We start from the raw sequence: 17738 nt of genomic DNA, 5'->3' as shown, positions 1-17738 counted from the left end.
ATCTGCAAAAAGTGATAACTTAGTTTCTTCTTTGCCTATTCTTATTCCTTCAATTTCTTTATCTTGTCTAATTGCTACAGCTACCATTTCTAGTATCATATTGAATAACAGTGGTGAAAATGGACATCCTAGTTTCACCCCTGATCTTACTGGGAATGCGTCTAGCTTATCTCCTTTGCATATAATGCTTGCTGAAGGTTTTAGGTAGATACTGCTTATTATTTTATGGACAGTTCCCTTTATTCCTATGTTCTCCCATGTTTTTATTAAGAATGCATCTTGTGTTTTCTCGAAAGCTTTTCCTGTATCTATTGAGATAATCATGTGGTTTTTGCTAGTTTTGTTATTGTTATGATAGATAATGCTAGTAGTTTTCCTAATATTGAACCAGTCCTGCATTCCTGGTATGAATCCTACCTGATCATAATGTATTATTCTCGTGATAAGATGCTGTATTCGTTTTGCTAAAATTTTATTTAAAATTTTTGCATCTATATTCAATAGAGAAATTGCTGTATAATTTTCTTGCTTTGTTTTATCTCTTGCTGTTTTAGGTATCAAAACCATATTTGTATTAAAGAAAGAATTTGGGAGGACTGCTTCTTCCCTAATTTTCAAAAATAGACTATATACTATTGTAATTAACTGTTCTTTAAATGTTTGATAGAATTAACTTCTAAATCCATGTGGCCCTGGATATTTTTTCCTAGGGAGTTCGTTGATGGCTTGTTTAATTTCTTTTTCTGAGATAGGATTGTTTAAGTCTTCAACTTCCTCTTCTGTTAATCTGAGCAATTTATATTTTTTAAAACACTTGTCCATCTCATCTAGATGATCAAATTTGTGGGCATAAAGTTGGGCAAAGAAATTTCTAATTATTGCTTTAATTTCCTCCTTATTGGAGGTGAGTTCACCCTTTTCATTTTTAATATTAGTAATTTCAATTTTTTTCTTTTTTTAAATGAAGTTGACCAAAGATTTATCAATTTTATTAGTTTTTTCATAAAACCAACTATTGGTTTTATTTATTAATTCAATAGTTTTCTTAATTTCACTTTTATTAATCTCTCCTTTGGTTTTCAGTATTTCTAATTTGGTATTTACTTGGGGATTGTCATTTTGTTCTTTTCCTAGCTTTTTCAGCTGCATGCCCAAGTCATTGATCTCCTCTTTCTCTATTCATTTATGTAGGCATTCAAAGATATAAAACTTCCCCTAAGAAATGCTTTTGAAGTATCCCATAAGATTTGATAGGCTGTGTCATTATTATCATTCTCTCGAATGAAGTTGTTGATCATTTCTATGATTTCTTCTTCAACCCACTTCTTTAGGATTAGATTATTTAGTTTCCCATTGATTTTTGGTTTATTTTTACATTACCTTTTAGTACATATAATTTGTATTGCGTTATGATCTGAGAAGGATGCATTGATTATCTCTGCCTTTCCGCACTGGATTGGGAGATTTTTACGTGCTAGTACACGGTCAATTTTTGTAAATGTTCCTTGTATCGCTGAGAAAAAGGTATATACCTTTCTATTCCCATTCAATTTTCTCCAAAGATCTATCATATCTACCTTATCCAGAGTTTTATTTACCTCTTTAACCTCTTTTTTTGTTTATTTTGAGGTTTGATTTATCAAATTCAGAGAGGGGAAGGATGAGGTCCCCCACTAGCATAGTTTCTCTGAATTTCTTCCTTCCGCTCCCCCAACGTCTCCTCTAAGAATGTGGATGCTATACCACTTGGAACGTAGATGTTTAGTAATGCTATTGCTTCATTGTCTATGGTGCCTTTTAGCAGGATATAGTTTCCATCCTTATCTCTTTTGATTTGATTTGTTTCTGCTTTTGCTTTTTCTGAGGTTTAGGATTACTGCCCCTGTTGTTTTTTACATCAACTGAAGCACAATATATTCTGCTCCAACCTTTGTCCTTTATCCTGTGTACATTCCCCTGTTTCAAATGTGTTTCTTGTAAACAACATATTGTTGGATTATGGCTTTTAATCCATTCTGTTATCTCTATCTGTTTTATGAGAGTTCATTCCATTCACATTCATAGTTATGGTTACAATCTGTGTATTTCCCCCCATTCTGTTTCCGACCATTTGTGCTTTTAGCTCTCCTGTCTCCCTTCCCCTCCTCATTAGTATTCACCTTTTCACCACCTCCTCCTGCAACCTTCCCTTCCTTCTTTTAGCCCCCCTCCCTTTTACTCCCCTTTACTCTTATTGCCTCTTCCCTCCCTTTTAGCTTCCCTCCCCTTTCTTCCCCCTTCCCCTCCTACTGCTTATAGAGCTAGTTAGGATTTTGCACTTAAGTTTATTGTTCCCTCCTTTAAACAAATCAGATGAGAGTACCTCTCAGACAATGCTCATCTCCCTCCCCTCTTTCCCTCTACTATAATTTTGTACTTCTTCCTGTGATGAAATTTACTATTTTCTGCTTCCTCCTTTTCACCCCTCCTGTTACAATCCTTTTGCATACTTAAATCATATTTTTAACATGACATCATTTACTTTATACCCACTCCCTCAGTGTATATCCCTTTTATATTTCATTATAGATGCACAATTCTCAAGATTAACAGGTATCATCTTCTCTTATAGGGAAGTAAACAGTTTGCCCAAATTGAGTAACAAGTTTTCTTCCCTCTGTCCCGCCCCCCCCCGCCCCGCTTACCTTTTTACGATTCTCTTGAGACCTGCATTTGAAAATCGAATTGTGTATTAAGTCCTGGCGTTTTTGTCAGGAAGGTCTGGAAATCCCTTTCTTCGTTGAATGACCTTCTTGCCTGAAATGTTATGCTGAACTTTGTTGGGTAGTTCATCCTTGGTTGTAGTCCCAACTCCTTTGCCTTACAGAATATCTGATTCCAATTCCTTCGATCTTTTGTTGTAGAAGCTGCAAGGTCCTGTGTGATGATGACTGTAGCTCTTCAATATTTGAATTCTTTCTTTCTGACTGCCAGTAGTATTTTCTCCTTTGCTTGACAGTTCTGGAATTTGGCAACGATATTTTAGGGTTTTGAGTTTGAGATCCCTTTAGGGAGGTAAACAGTGGATTCTTTTGATGAGTATTTTGCCCTCTGGATCTAGCACTTCTGGGCAGTTTTCCTTGATGATTTCCTGGAAGATATTGTCCAGACTTTTTTTCATCATGACTTTCTGGCAGGCCAATAATTCTTAAATTTTCTCTCCTGGATTTATTCTCCAGGTCAGTTGTTTTTCCAATGAGATATTTTACATTGTCTTCTATCTTTTCATTCTTTAGATTTTGTTTGATTGATTCTTGCTGTCTCAAAGAGTCATTAGTTTCTACTTGCCCTATTCCAATCTTTATCATATTGTTTCTTCAGTTAACTTTTGCATCTCCTTTTCCATCTGTCCAATTTTTCCTTTTAAGGAGTTATTTTCTCCAGTTAATTTTTGTACTTCCTTTTCCATTTGTTCAATTTTCCTTTTCAAAGAGATGTTCTCATCAGTGAATTCTTTTTTATATATAATTTTAAAATCATTGGCCAGTTTTTCTTCTGTTTCCATCTTCAGCTGTTCCAGGAGAGCTGTTTGTGCATGTGAGCAGTTCATAGTCCCTTCTGAAGTTTCAGATCGAAGTACAGTCTCAGTACTGACCTCTTTGGTGTTTGTGTTTTGGTCTTTATCCCCATAAAAAGATTCTATGGTTTTTTCATGCTTATTTTGCTTTTTTTAAAATTCATGATGGTGAGTGTGTGTTGTGGCTTCTGGTTCTTTGTGTTAAATGGTACAGAATTAGGTGTCGAGCTGACGTGTGAAAAAGCGAAAAGCAGATTTTTGTTTTGTGTTTCCCTGATCAGACGTGGGGTTAGCTTATTAAGTGTGGGGGAGGAGTGGTCTGGTCACAGGAGATCTCCTCAGTTGAACTGAGGCAAAGGCAAGCTCAGGGGATGGTGATTCCAGCTGCCCTATTGTCTTCACATTATCCCTGGAGTGCCAAGGCTCGCCTAGATGCTAGTGCGGGTTCCCACCCCTCCTGGGGCTCCTCTCCTGACGCTGAGGCTTGCCTGGGTGCTTGTGTGAGTTTTCTCCATCCTGGGTCCTCTGTCCTTCAGGTTTGCCTCTGCCATAGTAGGAGGAATCCCCCTTAGCTATTTTCCTAGCCTCAGGTTTTATGAGACTATTTGCCCCTTGTGCAGTTCCTGCTGATCCTGGATTTTTCTGGGGAAATATTTTATGGTTCTTTCACAGTCATCAAGGGGTGAGGAGAGAGCATTTACTGATCACTCTGCCATCCTGGCTCCTGTAAGTTCAAGTAGGTGACTTACCGATGTTTAATCTGTGGGCTGAAATTTTCAGGAGCTGCTGCACTGATATCTGGAGCTCAGTGGCTGCCACTCCTTCAGCTCCGCTGGTCTTCCACCCTCTGCTGCTCTCAGGTTTCCCATGGCCCTTCCACTCCACTGCGTTCGATGCCCTGCACTCTGCACTGTGGGCTCACCCCCGTGGAACAGATCCTTCCTGTGGACCTTCCAGTTTGTCCTGGGCTCTGAATCTGCCACAGTCTGTCTCCCACTGGATTCCACACCTCCAAAATTGGATCAGATTCTCCTTTCAGAAGTATCTGACGGAGTTTGTCCAAGAGCTTAGGTGAGTCCTTGCTCTCACTCCACCATCTGGGCTCTGCCCCTGCTCATTTCTCTTTGCATGAGTTGATATGTCTTTATATTTTTTTTCCTGAAATTTGTCTATCATTTTTTATTGCACAATAATACTCTATTGTATTTATATGCCAAACTTATTCAACCATTCCCTGATTTATGGACATCCCCTCAATTTCCAATATGTTGCCACCACTAAAAGGACTGGTATAAATATTTTTGCTTATGCAGATCTTTTTTGCCTCTATTATGTTCTCTTTTCAATACAGAATTAGAAGTGGTATAGCTAGATCAAAGAGTATTCACAATTTGGTTGTCCTTTATGCATAGTTTCAGATTATTCTCCAAAATGTTTAGATCACTTCACAACTTTATCAATAATCCATAAGTGTCCCAGTTTTCCTACATTATCTCCAGTACATAGCATTTTTATTTCTGTCATATGTGCCAATCTATCATGTGTGAAGTGGTGCTGGGGATGGAAGCTCAATTCCAGGTGGACAGTCTTGGGCGGGTAAAGGTGGGAACTTCTAAATCTTAGAGTTCTCATGAGACCCCCCAGGAAATGACTGGGAATCGAGGTGAACAGAGCTATCTCGTGTATTTCCGCCTCTTCCCGTGAGAAACGTGATGGGAGAGAGCTCTCCCCGCCCTCGAGATTGTCCCGGATCTGGGCACACTATTGTTATCTAGCAGCACGGTATTCAGATGCAAACTATGCTGCTGGAGGGTTTAAGTAGGATCAGGAAAGCCTGAAAGTTCTCTTGGGCGGAGGGGTGCGGAGCGGTGAGGACAACAAGGCTCCGCTTTCCCTCTTTCTTCTCTCCCCTCCCCCTCTCTCCCCACTTCTACTTCTACTTCCAATCTCTTATTGTAAGATCTTTGCCTCCTTGGGAGATTCTTCGCTCCCTCCTAAGGAAGAATTCCCCTGCACTTGTAACTAGACCCTGAAATAAAGCTCAACCCTTGTTCGACTCTGGAACTTCCTTTCTCTCATACGAGCATCCGGTTTGGCCAACTGAAGACCTCGGGATAGAGGTAAGAAGACTCGGGTAGCCCTCAGGCCTCTAGGCCTGGCAAAGTGGTACACAAGAGTTGTTTTAATTTTCGTTTCTCTACTCAAAAGTGATTTGGAACATTTCTTCATATGCTTATACATAGCCTTGACTGCTTTGTCTGAAAACAGCCTGTTCATATACTTTGATAATTTGTCAAGTGGGGATAGACTTGTAGTCTTATAAATTTGATTCTCTTGTATATTTGAGAAACTAGTTCTTTACTAGAGAAATTTGCTGTAAAGATTATTCCCTAGTTTTCTGTTTTCCTTCTGATTTTGGTTCCATTGTTTTTGCTTGTACAAAAACTTTTTAAATTTACTATAGCAAAAATTATCCATTTTACATCTCTCTATCTCTTGTTTGGTCATAAATTCTTCCCTTTCCTATAGCTTTATCTGGCAGACTATTCCTTGCTCTTCCAATTTGCTTTTGGTATCACCTTTTATTTCCCATTTTGTACTCATTTTGACCTTATCTTGGTATATGGTGTAAGATATTCGTCTATTTTTTTGCAGTTTTCCCAGCAGTTTTTCTTAAATAGCGAGAAGTTGAGGTCTTTGGATTCATAAAAAAAAACTAAGTTTTTATTGTCATATTACTGTGTCTTGTGTACCTAATCTATTCCACAGATCCAACACACTATTTCTTAACCAGTTACAGATACTTTTGATGATTACTGCTTTATTAATATAGTGTTGGATCTGTTATTGCTAGGCTACCTACTTTTGAATTTTTTTCACTAATTCCTTAGATATTCTTGACCTTTCCTTCTTCCAGAAGAATTTTATTTCTATTTCTTCTAGCTCTATCAAATAATTTTTGGTAGATGTTTTTTGCATGGCACTGAAAAAAGTACATTATTTAAGAATAATTATCATTTTTATTATATTCACTTTGCTTATCTATGAGCAATTAATATTTTTTCCAGTTGTTTAGATCTGACTTTATTTGTATATAAAATGTTTTGCAATTGTGTCCATATATTTCCTGAGTTTGTCTTAGCAGGTAAACTCTCAGATATTTTATATTGTCTACAGCTATTTTAAATGGAATTTCTCTTTCTATCTCTTGCTACTGTGCTAGCTTAGGCTATCTTTGAGTATTTGAAAGCTAGAAATAGTACCTATTTAAATATGAGTGATACTGGCAGCTGAATAACAATACAATCAGAGACCCTTCAGATGGTAGGTAATCTCAGCTAAGCATATTTGAATTTCATATCTGCTAGCTAAGCAGTAGGGTTTACTTTTTGTGCCAGTGCTTTCAGTTAGGCTAGGATAGATAGATTACATACCAGAAAGAGTATAGATTTTGGAGTCAGGAAAGACTTGAGGTCACATTCTGTTTCAAATATTTACTATCTATTTGGCCCTGACCAAATCACTTATCCTCCCCATACCTCAGTTTCTTTACCTGTAAAATAGCACCTAGCTCCAAGACTGTGATGATCAAAAGAGCTAACATATGAAAAGTGATTAGCAAACCTTAAAAACCTATGTGAACGTAGTAATCATCATCATTATCAAAGACTGTAGTATGGCACAGTAGGTAGTACCTTAGATCCTGAGTCAGACAGACCTGGTTTCAAATACTACCTTGGATATTTAATAACTGAGTGACCTTAGTTGATTCGTTTAGCTACTCAGACTTAACTTCTATATCTGCTAAAGGGTATAAATTTCTTTAAAAGAGCTATTGTGAAAATCAAATTATTCATGTACATGTATAGGCAAACACACATATATACGTATATATATATATATAACCTTGGAAATTTGAATGTGCTATATAAATGTTAGATATTATTTTTTAGAAAGAGAAAAAAACACTCATGACCCAGCATTTGGTGAACAGGAACAAAATTTTTTTTTCCTAGGAGGAAATCATAGGCTTTAGAAGGCGTTAAGTTAAAAAAAAATCACCCATAAACAAAATAATAGTAATGATAATGCTAACAACAACAATATATGTATGCTGTATATGTAAATACATAAATGTGTAGAAGCTTTTGGGATTCATCTTGCTGTCTCTATTAATGTATGCAAAATGTGTGCAGAAGCAGGGCTAACACACCATGAGAATCATTTTAAAAAGAAGTAATTGCTCAAAATGGGAGAATAAGAAGTTAAGGGAAGCAAAGGAAAGTAATGAGAATATTAGAAGCAAAAAGAAGAAATAAAGTTTCATTTCGGCACAAAGGGAAGAATAAAGGACAATTTGGAAAGTCTCTGTTATGACACTTTCAGTAAAGGACTCATACTTGGTGCTTTATCATGGGAAGGGGAGCCTCAGTTCTTGATGACTACTCTTGCAGAGATGTTCTGACGAAGTTTACAGGTAGTTTTTTCTGTCAGCAAAGGACTAATCAAGTTAATCAAATTGGACTAAGCATCACTAAATGAACTCATCAGTCACTAGCTGGTGAAATTTTTGCTGTAGAAACTGAAAAACGTTTTCTTGTAAGGGTCATAACGGTTAAGGTCTTTGCTGGAGAAGGAAGTAATCACAGGAAGGAAATGACATATCCTGAAGTATTAAAGTGAATATAATGGGAGGAATGACCATTGGAGGCCTATCACCTGAGCATGTGCAGTACTCAGTCTGCTGCCAGGTTATGTAGAACAGGATGGGAAGCCTTGCTTTTTGAAATACATGTGATGGAAGGGCACAACTTTTTCATTCAGAGAGTGTGCAAATAGTGTAATGACTTCCAGTCTGTTTGAATCACAGTAAAGTGGATCTTTAGAACTAAGTGGTAGATAAAATACTACAAAAGGAACAGCCCAGTCTCTTCTTTCCTCTTGGATATGTTAGAGTCAGCAGGTCTCCATCTGACTGGGGAGAGGCCTTGAGTTTTTCCCGTCTAATCCAAATACGAAGAGTCCAAGAAAGAATCCCAGCATTCACAGAACAATGGAAAGAGTATAGAAGAAGCACACACACACACACACACACACACACACACACACACACACACACACACACAATCAGGTACAGAATATAGAGAAAAAAAGTGAAAAGAGAGACTGGAAAAGGGAGAGTACGAGGAAGGGTTTATTTAGGGAGGGATTAGTTCTAAGTAAACGAAGTTCTAAGTTCTTTTGGAGAGTTTGTTTTACTTATTCTTGCTATTTTGCCATCTTGACTATGCTTCTTTTAATCAGTTCTCAAAAGATTTTGACTCAAAATACATCATTCTCTTACTTGCCCACTTCTAGACACTCTCTACTAATCTATGTGCTTCTTAAATTGTGATGTCAAGAAACGAACAAGGTAGATATACAGTGACACTATCATCTCCTTATTCAGTGGTTTCTTTCAATGTACCCTAAGATCAAATTGGGAGTATGAGGGTTCAGGGTGGACTAGCACCTCTGGTATGAGGGCTTGCCAAGCCCTTCTCAGGGCTGATCATCCAACTTTGGTGTATACCTGATTCACTCATCTATCACTCGTGGCTCCAAGAAGCTGAAGCTTGTGCAGTGGTCATACCCTAGTAAACTGTCTTGGCATATAAGCTAAACCAGGTTTAGGGTAACTGCCAGGCCCCAGAATCATAGGTGAATTAAGCGGATGTCTACTGAAATCATGTGATAACTTCCCCTGGTGAAATGAACAGATAAGAACTATTTGTTCCATTGACCATGAAGGTAACTGAAGCAGGTGCTGTGGAGTGCTTAGAGCTTGGTCACAAATCTAAGTCACAGCATCCTGGGCCATCACCAGTCATCTGGACTTTTGTCTTGCTACTGGAATTCAAAGACTCTGCAAGAGAAACTGAGGCTGACAACTTTAAGCAACATTTCCTGGCTTCATATCATACACAAGTCATGGCATCAGCCCCATGATATCATTGGTTCTCTTGAAAATGAAAGATGAATAACAAGGTCACCACTACTAATTTTTTGTCTACCTTATCACACAACTGGCTCTAATAATGAATTTGCAGGCTGCTGAAAACCTACAGATATTTTTTGGACAAAGTACTTGTGCCTAAATATATTTTCTCTAACCTGCATTTGTAGATTTGATTCTTTAAAATTCAACTTAATCCCCTCTGAATTTCATTTCACTAGATTCTTCCCCTTACTTTCGATTAGGGAGTTGGTAAACTAGAACAAAGTCAAATCCTGCACCTGGCCTCTTTTTGGACAGGCTGCAATCTAAGAATTATTTTTTTACATTTAAATACAAGATAAATACAAGATTAAATAAAAGATATAAAAAATCTTTCTTAGTTTGCTACCCATTTAAAAAGCAAGCTTGGGGTGGGTGTGAGGATCAGATTTGGCTGTTAATCCCTGCTCTAGTTTGTTTAGAGCTTTTTGAGTGACTATATGGCTCAATGTGCTAGCAATCCCTTCAAACTTTGTGTCACTTTCAAAGTTGATTAGGTGCTATTTATGAGTTTATCTAAGCCATTATTTAAAATGTTAAATAGCATGTAACCAAATACAGAATCCTGAGCAATTTCACTAGATGTCTCCTTCCAGTTTATATAACCTATTAATGGCATGGAACAAGAAGGTTGAAAGTGAAAAATGGGGTCAGTCATTAATTAGACATTAAGCTATATAGAAACTTGCTATTTTTTCAAATTTATTTTATTTTACTTTTAGCCTGGGTCTTCCTATGTTGCCCTGTTAGGAAGTGTAGCAATCATTAATGGGCCAATCTCCCTACAGATCAGGGCAAAACGGTACCTGCTCTGTTTCTGATTGGACCAGTTTGCCTTTCTAACACACATTGTCTCTCTGTTAGAGCCAGACTTAGTGTGAATATCCATTCCTTTCAGCACACTGAAGCTCAGAGCTCTTGAGCTCAAGAAATACACCAGCCACACTCTTCCCCAGTAGTAAGGATTACTGGTTTGTGCCACCATACCTGGAATGATCATTGTTGATGAACTAATTATTTTTACGTTCATTTTGTTGTGGAAAGGTAAGCAATCATAAATCTATGTGGTACTTTAGTCAGAGCAACGGTTTGCAAAGTGAAGTACATAAGACTACCTGTTGAGATATGAGAAGAAAATATTAAAATTAAGGAAAACACTATAACAATTTAGCACTGCTCTTCTCCTGCCTGTCTACTCGTACTGTTCCTCTCCAAACAGGCAGGTAGAAAAGAAAGTAGTCAAGAAGACATATGGGCAGACTGGTAAATATTGAGACATGTATGAAAACATGTAGGTGATTAGTCCTCCCTGTCACTGTGTATGTTTCAAAATGTACATATAGAAAGCATAGTCTATAAACAATCTCACAGAACTAGGTCAGTTATAGCATCCCCTGATAATTCCTAGAGTATCCCGAAGGATTTGTTTTGTAAGGGGAAGGAGAAAAGGAACAAACATTTATGGAGGACTTACTATATGTCAAATAGTGCGCTAAGTGCTTTACAAGTATTATTTCATTTGTAATATCATTGGCATGGACCTCTGCTTTCTGCATTTCCCTCACTTTTAGATGCTAGTAACTAGTGACCCAATTCCCTTTAAATATTTGTACTCAGCTTTTTGAAAGGGATATTTACTTTGAATATGTAGCAATAATAAAAAGCAAAAAATGCCTTTTATCAGGAGGTGCATACCATCTATTGTATCTTGGTTTCTGTGGAGAAGGGGTTCAAACCACTCATATCTTTTCTCTGAACTTCTTGAAATCTATTTTTCGAAAATGTTAGTCACATACTAACTCTGCTAATTTTTCCCTACTTTCACTATTCTAAATTGGGAAACAAAAATCAATGTAAGAGAAAGAAGGGCAGAGCTAATAGTGATTTTAACACCTGTGTCTATTATAATAATCAAAACCCAAAGTATCAGCTCCCAGCAGCAAAAATTTCTAAGAATTTGCTATAAATTCCATGAAGCTTTAATTTTCTTACTTCAAGAAACCCTAGATTATGTAAGTGAGGTGCAAATGAGTTTTAAGAATTTTGTGCAGGATTAGAATTATAATTAATAATTTTGAGATCCAGGTCAAGTTTAATGAAATAGTCCCTGGAGCAAAACAACATGGAACATACCTCCCATTCATTTATGGGTGGGAGAAGAAAACACTAGGCCTGTGAAAGAGAGCATGAGAAATTTAGATGTGTATATGGGGTTGGTAGGGACAAATACTATGAAGAAGTTCTAGTGAAGGCTTTAAAAAAAAGAGTACTTCACAAAATAGAAAAAAAAAATCTAAGAGTAAGTAATGGCTTACTACTTAAGAGAACAGGATGGGACCAGGACAGGAAAGGACTCTCCTTCTTCTGTAGGTGTGAGGCTTCAGGGAAGGAGGGAGGGAGGAAAAAAGGGAAAGAAAGATACCATTTAATACCTTCTTAGTATAATTTTCCTGATAACTAGTTTTTATAGTGCTGGACTGAAAGTTCCATTAAAATATAAACACAATAAGCAGACTGTCTAACATAATTTTTGATTTTTGTACCTATTATGTTTTTGTGTCCTGGGCAAATCTCTAGTCACTGTACTTCAATTATAACTATATAGCTAGAATTAGCTAATTATAAAATATTTCTATATTGTAAACTTTTCTTTGTGTATTTCCTTCCTAGAGATTTGTGAAAATATCTTTCACTGTGCATGCTTCTAATTTCAGCACATCATTGTCCTGAAAGCTGAGACACATCTTTTTAGTGAAGTAGCTTGCAGTTGAATTTAACGAGGCTTACATTTTGCTGTGAGAAAGGGTATATTTTAGAAACAGCACAAAGATAATTAAATCATCAATTTCTCAACTTCTTTTAATATATTTTTAAAATTTCTAAAACCTTCAGTCACCTAATAAAATGGAAAGAAATTACAAAAGTAATACAGCTGTCACTTTATGATCTTTTCACCAAACACCAATCTAAACACCAAGTCCCTTAAATTCTACATTGGATCCTTGGTAAATGTTAAGAAATTGTAAGATCCAGGGGTATAGATATCTTGATATTTACATATGACTTTCTGACTTTTGGAGGAAATACTTCACAACCCATAATACAGAAGATATGAAATAGGAAAGACTTTTAGTTTTAAGGTATGATGCCTATAATGGTCTACTATATTTGTTGTTGTTGTTGGGGACAACTATAACATCACGTACTAACATACATTAGGAATTGTATTAAGGGAATATGGAGTTTTTATTTTTATTCAATCAATTAATCAACCACCAAACATTTATGAAGACCCATATATTTATCTCTGTATCTATACATCTATCATATAGATATCATCTATCATAGAGATATAGATATATACACTCATATGCATACATATAAATACATAAATACATGCATATATACATATATATGTATGTGTGTGTATATATTTGTATATACATATATAGACAAATATATGTATATATGTGTGTGTGTGCATGCACACACACACTCACAGAAAATTGTGAGAGCTGTTGCAATCGAGGAGCTTGTATTCTCATGGGATGAAATAAAATGATCACTAATAAGTAAATTCAGAATCAGGATATGTACAAAATCAATTTAACACGATTTGGGAAAATACAAATGTATTTATTATTCTTATTGTTTGCCCTTTGTGCTCTGAGAGGAACAAAATGACATAACAATGCCAGAGTTAATTTACAGTGTGTCTAGCTCTGGCTCATCATAACAATACCAGCTCTCAAGGCTCTACCACAGGTTGGGGACAAATAGTCTGTATGATCATTTGGGAGGGAGATGTTACTAAATTGGTACATCTCACATTTATTTGAACGACTACAATTCTGCTTTGCTTGTAAAGCATACCATGCAGACACACCATACTGGGAGTTCTGTGCCAGTGTTTCCCATGTCTCACAATTGATACCAAAGTTGCTCAGAGAAACTTTGTGGCAGTCCCAAGGTGAGGAGTGGCACTAGCACAGAAGAGTTTGTGAAAGCAGTTGAGAGGGGACTCTCCTCACAGTTCCATGGCAGAAAAGAGTAATTGTCATTACTCATAGACTACAGCACAGACCTGAGGAGTAATCTCTCCTTAGATCATACCACCTTGAAAGAAATGAAAACTTATTGTTCCCTAGAAGGATCTCTGAAAACAGCTTCACAAAACGTTGAAGCTTGGCTCTTTGTGCCCTCTACCTTAAAATCAGAGCCCTATTGTAACAAAGGGTTAAAAGTCAACTAAGAGACTGGTAAAATGAGTTAACAAAAGAAAAACTTTATCGAAAGTTATTATGGTGATAATTCTCAGAATTCAAAAAGTCAAAGCTTCTTTATCCAAAGTTTCCAAGAAAAATATGAATTGGTGTCAAGTCATAGAAGAGCTTAAAATAGATTGTTAAAATCAAGTAGGAGAAGTAGAGAAAAACTCTGGAAAAGAAACGATGAGCAGGATGCTCTCAGAAAAAAAAAAACAAAAACAAACCTGAAAGACTTGAATGGCTTAATACAAAGTGAAATGTACTATGTACAAAGTAATAGTAATATTTTAAGATGATCAGCTGCAAATGACAGCTATTCTCAGCAATAAAACAATCCAAGACAAGTCTGCAGAACTTATGATAAAAAAATGCTGTCCATCCCCAGAGAAAGAACTGATAGTATATGAATACAGATTGAAGCATACTTTTCTAAACTGTATTTTTCTTGAGGCTTTTTTTGTGTGTCTTTCACAACATGACTATTATGAATATGTTTTGTATGATAAAACCTAGATTGAATTGTTTGTCTTCTCAATGAGGGAGGAATAGGGAGGGAGGAAAGGAGGGAATTTGGAACTCAAAGTTTTGAAAATGAATATTAAAGTGTTTTCTACATGTAGCTGGGAAAAAATTACTAAATACAAACTAAGAAAAAGATGCAGTCCAGGCTCTTTTATTTATTTTTTGATTGTGACCTTCAGTAGTTGAATAATTCTTAAATTATATCCCCTGTATCTATTTTCCAGATCAACTGTTTTTCCAGTGAAATATTTTATATTTTCTTAATGTTTTATTCTTTTGATTTTTTTTTTTACTTATTATTTAGGTCTCATAGAGTCCCTAACTTCCCTTTGCTTACTTCTAATTATTTGGTTTTCTATTTATATTTGGTTCTTTCGTTTCTTTTGTACCTCCTTTTCAATTTAGCCAATTTTACTTTTAAAGGAGTTGTTTCCTTCAGTGGATTATTTTTCCATTTGACCAACTGTATTTTTAAATTGTTGTTTTCTTCAGTCAATGTTTGCACTTCCTATTCTAAGCTGTTGACTTTTTTTCATAATTCTCCTGTATAATTCATTCATTTTCCCAATTTTTCTTCTATCTCTCTTACTTGACATTTAAGATCCTTTTTGAACCCTTCCAAGAGGACATTTTGGGCTTCACATGTAAGGCATTTTGGCATTATTCACATCTGAGTTTGTGTTTTAATCTTCTTTGTCACCATAGTAACTATGTTCATGATTTTCTTCTGTTTCTGACTAATTTCCTCAGCCTATTTCATGACTTTCATGAGCTCTGCTTCTGGGGCACAAGATATACCATCCTAAGCTTGTTATGCTAGGGGCCAGAGGCCTGATCAATGACTCTGCTCTGGGGACTCAGGTGTTTGCAGTTTGCCCACTACTCTGGTGGTATCTCAACCTAGTCACACCTGTTGTGCTGCAATTCTGTGGCTTACAATTTGCCTTCTACACTGGGAATAGAGGGCTCACTTCTGGAATGATTGACTCGGTCCAAGGGACCTTGGTTGCTGTTCTGTGCTGTGGTTAAGAGCTTCCCTTTAACTTACTCAGGCACCATCTGTTCTAGGCTTTTACCCAAGTGAGATGTACCTTTCTTGAACTCCTTTTAAGTTACTTGAAGTTGGAAAATTATTTCACACTGTCTTTTTTTGGGGGGGAGTAGAGTTCTATATTTTCTGCATCAGTTTCTGAGGTGGATGAATATGGGGGATAAAGCAGGGAGTGCATTCTCTGTCTCCTCTGCATCTTTCTAATCAGGCTGGTTCTTCACCAATATGACCCAGCTTGGCTCAGAATCTTTTATCTTCTATCAAGTGAGCAATGAACACCTCTTTGTTCTCAAAGTCCCAAGAGGCTGTCATAAGCATAGCCATGTTAATCATAACCACAGTGTACTCAAGGACCACAAAGATGGTGCACACTCCTGGCTCACAGTACATATGTCAGAAGTAGACAGGTAGGGCCATAAAGAAAGAGAGAAAGTTGACAATAAAAAGTCATTATTTCCAGGTGTAGGACTTATGTTCCTCCAAAGTTATTGTATGTTTCTTGGTCAGACACGACAAGATACAACTTAGCAGTGTGTCACCCAAAGCTGCTGTGATGAACACTATGAAAGCATTCTCATAGATGGTGAAGTCCTCTGAGGAGGAGACATAGATGAGGAGAAACAGGGCCACATTCTCTAGGAGGCTGAGAAAGCAGAGCTGGTCATAGCCAAAGCAATGTGAAGGGCAGTTTCTGTAGTAGTTCTAGCGGACAAAGGCCACCAAGAAGTGGACAGAGTGCAGGCCGATGCAGAAACTCCAGACATACTGGGACACTTCCCCAGCAATGGCTGAACTCACCCATGGAAAGGTAATTGGGCACCCCACAGTGGGTGGATGTGGTCTCCATGAAGTGAAGAAGCACTGAGAGTTTAAGTAACTTGCCTAGGTTCATACAAATAATAAATGCCAGAGGACTTGAACACAGCTCCTCCTGATTGTGAACCTAGATTTTTAGATGCTACTTCTTCTACAGAATGGAAGTTTCTTGAATGCAGAGATTGTTTATTTTTTGTCTTTTCATCTCCAGTACCTCTTGGTGACTGGCATATAAAACGTACATAATAAATACTTGTTGATTATTTATGTTGTAGTGGTGATTCTTTTTGGAAATGAGATAGATAAGATGGCCACTGAGGTCCCTTCCAAATGTCAGATTTTGTAATTTTGTGATATATCATATCTATACATTGTACTATACTTTGTCTTGTAAAAGGAAAGTGTGAGTTTAAGTGGAATCCTGGCACATGGGAGATTTTTTTGACAATGAAATTGCGCAATCTGGAATCTAACATGAGATTTAAATTCCATAAGAAGTGTTTAATGTGAGTAAATCATTTTGACTATTATAAATATCCATATTAATTACAAAGGATATATGAAGATGCAATATGCATACAGAGAAAGAACTAACAAATAGAAGTATGTACAGAAATGTGTGTGTGTGAGCATGTGTATGTGTATGTGTGTACACACACACATACATCTATTCATATATTTATATACATATATATGCACATATATGCCTGAATACATACACATGTACAAATATATATTTGTGTGTGATAGTAGCCATTTCTAGGACAGCGGTAGGGAAGAAAAAAGAAAAGAAAGGAAATCTATATCATAACTTTACATGTATATTTTTTTATTTTTTAAAATTAATTTACTTATTTAACTTTTAACATTCATTTTAACAAAATTTTGGGTTCCAAAGTTTCTCCCCTTTTGTCCCCTCCCCCCCCAAACACCAAGCATTCTAATTGCCCCTATGACCAATCTGCTCTCTCTTCTACCATCTCTCTCTGCCCTTGTCTCCATCTTCTCTTTTGTCCTGTAGGGCCAGATAACTTTCTATACCCCTTTACCTGTATTTCTTATTTCCTAGTGCAAGAGCAGTACTCCACAGTTGTTCCTAACACTTTGAGTTCCAACTTCTTTACCTCCCTCCCTCCCCACTCCTTCCCTTTGGAAGGCAAGCAATTCAATATAGGCCAAATCTGTGTAGTTTTGAAAATGACTTCCATAATAGTTGTCTTGTATAAGACTAACTATATTTCCCTCCTCCTATCCTGTCCCCCATTACTTCTATTCTCTTTTGATCCTGTCCCTCCCCATGAGTGTCGACCTCAAATGTCTCCCTCCTCCCCATATCCTCCCTTCCATCATCCCCCCCATCCTGCTTATCCCCTTATCCCCCACTTTCCTGTATTGTAAGATAGGTTTTCATACCAAAATGTGTGCATTTTATTCCTTCCTTTAGTGGAATGTGATGAGGGTAAGCTTCATGTTTTTCTCTCACTTCCC

The 17738-nt window shown here is 36.8% G+C and overlaps 1 pseudogene; it reads right to left on the bottom strand.

Moving 5' to 3' along the window:
• Positions 1–15674: 15674 nt before the first annotated feature.
• Positions 15675–16326, bottom strand: LOC140532159 (post-GPI attachment to proteins factor 2 pseudogene; annotated as a pseudogene).
• Between the last annotated feature and the right edge of the window lie 1412 nt (positions 16327–17738).

Source organism: Notamacropus eugenii, chromosome 3, assembly GCF_028372415.1.
Source record: "Notamacropus eugenii isolate mMacEug1 chromosome 3, mMacEug1.pri_v2, whole genome shotgun sequence".
NCBI classification, from domain to species: Eukaryota; Metazoa; Chordata; class Mammalia; order Diprotodontia; family Macropodidae; genus Notamacropus; species Notamacropus eugenii.
This window is presented reverse-complemented; position numbering and strand designations above follow the sequence as displayed.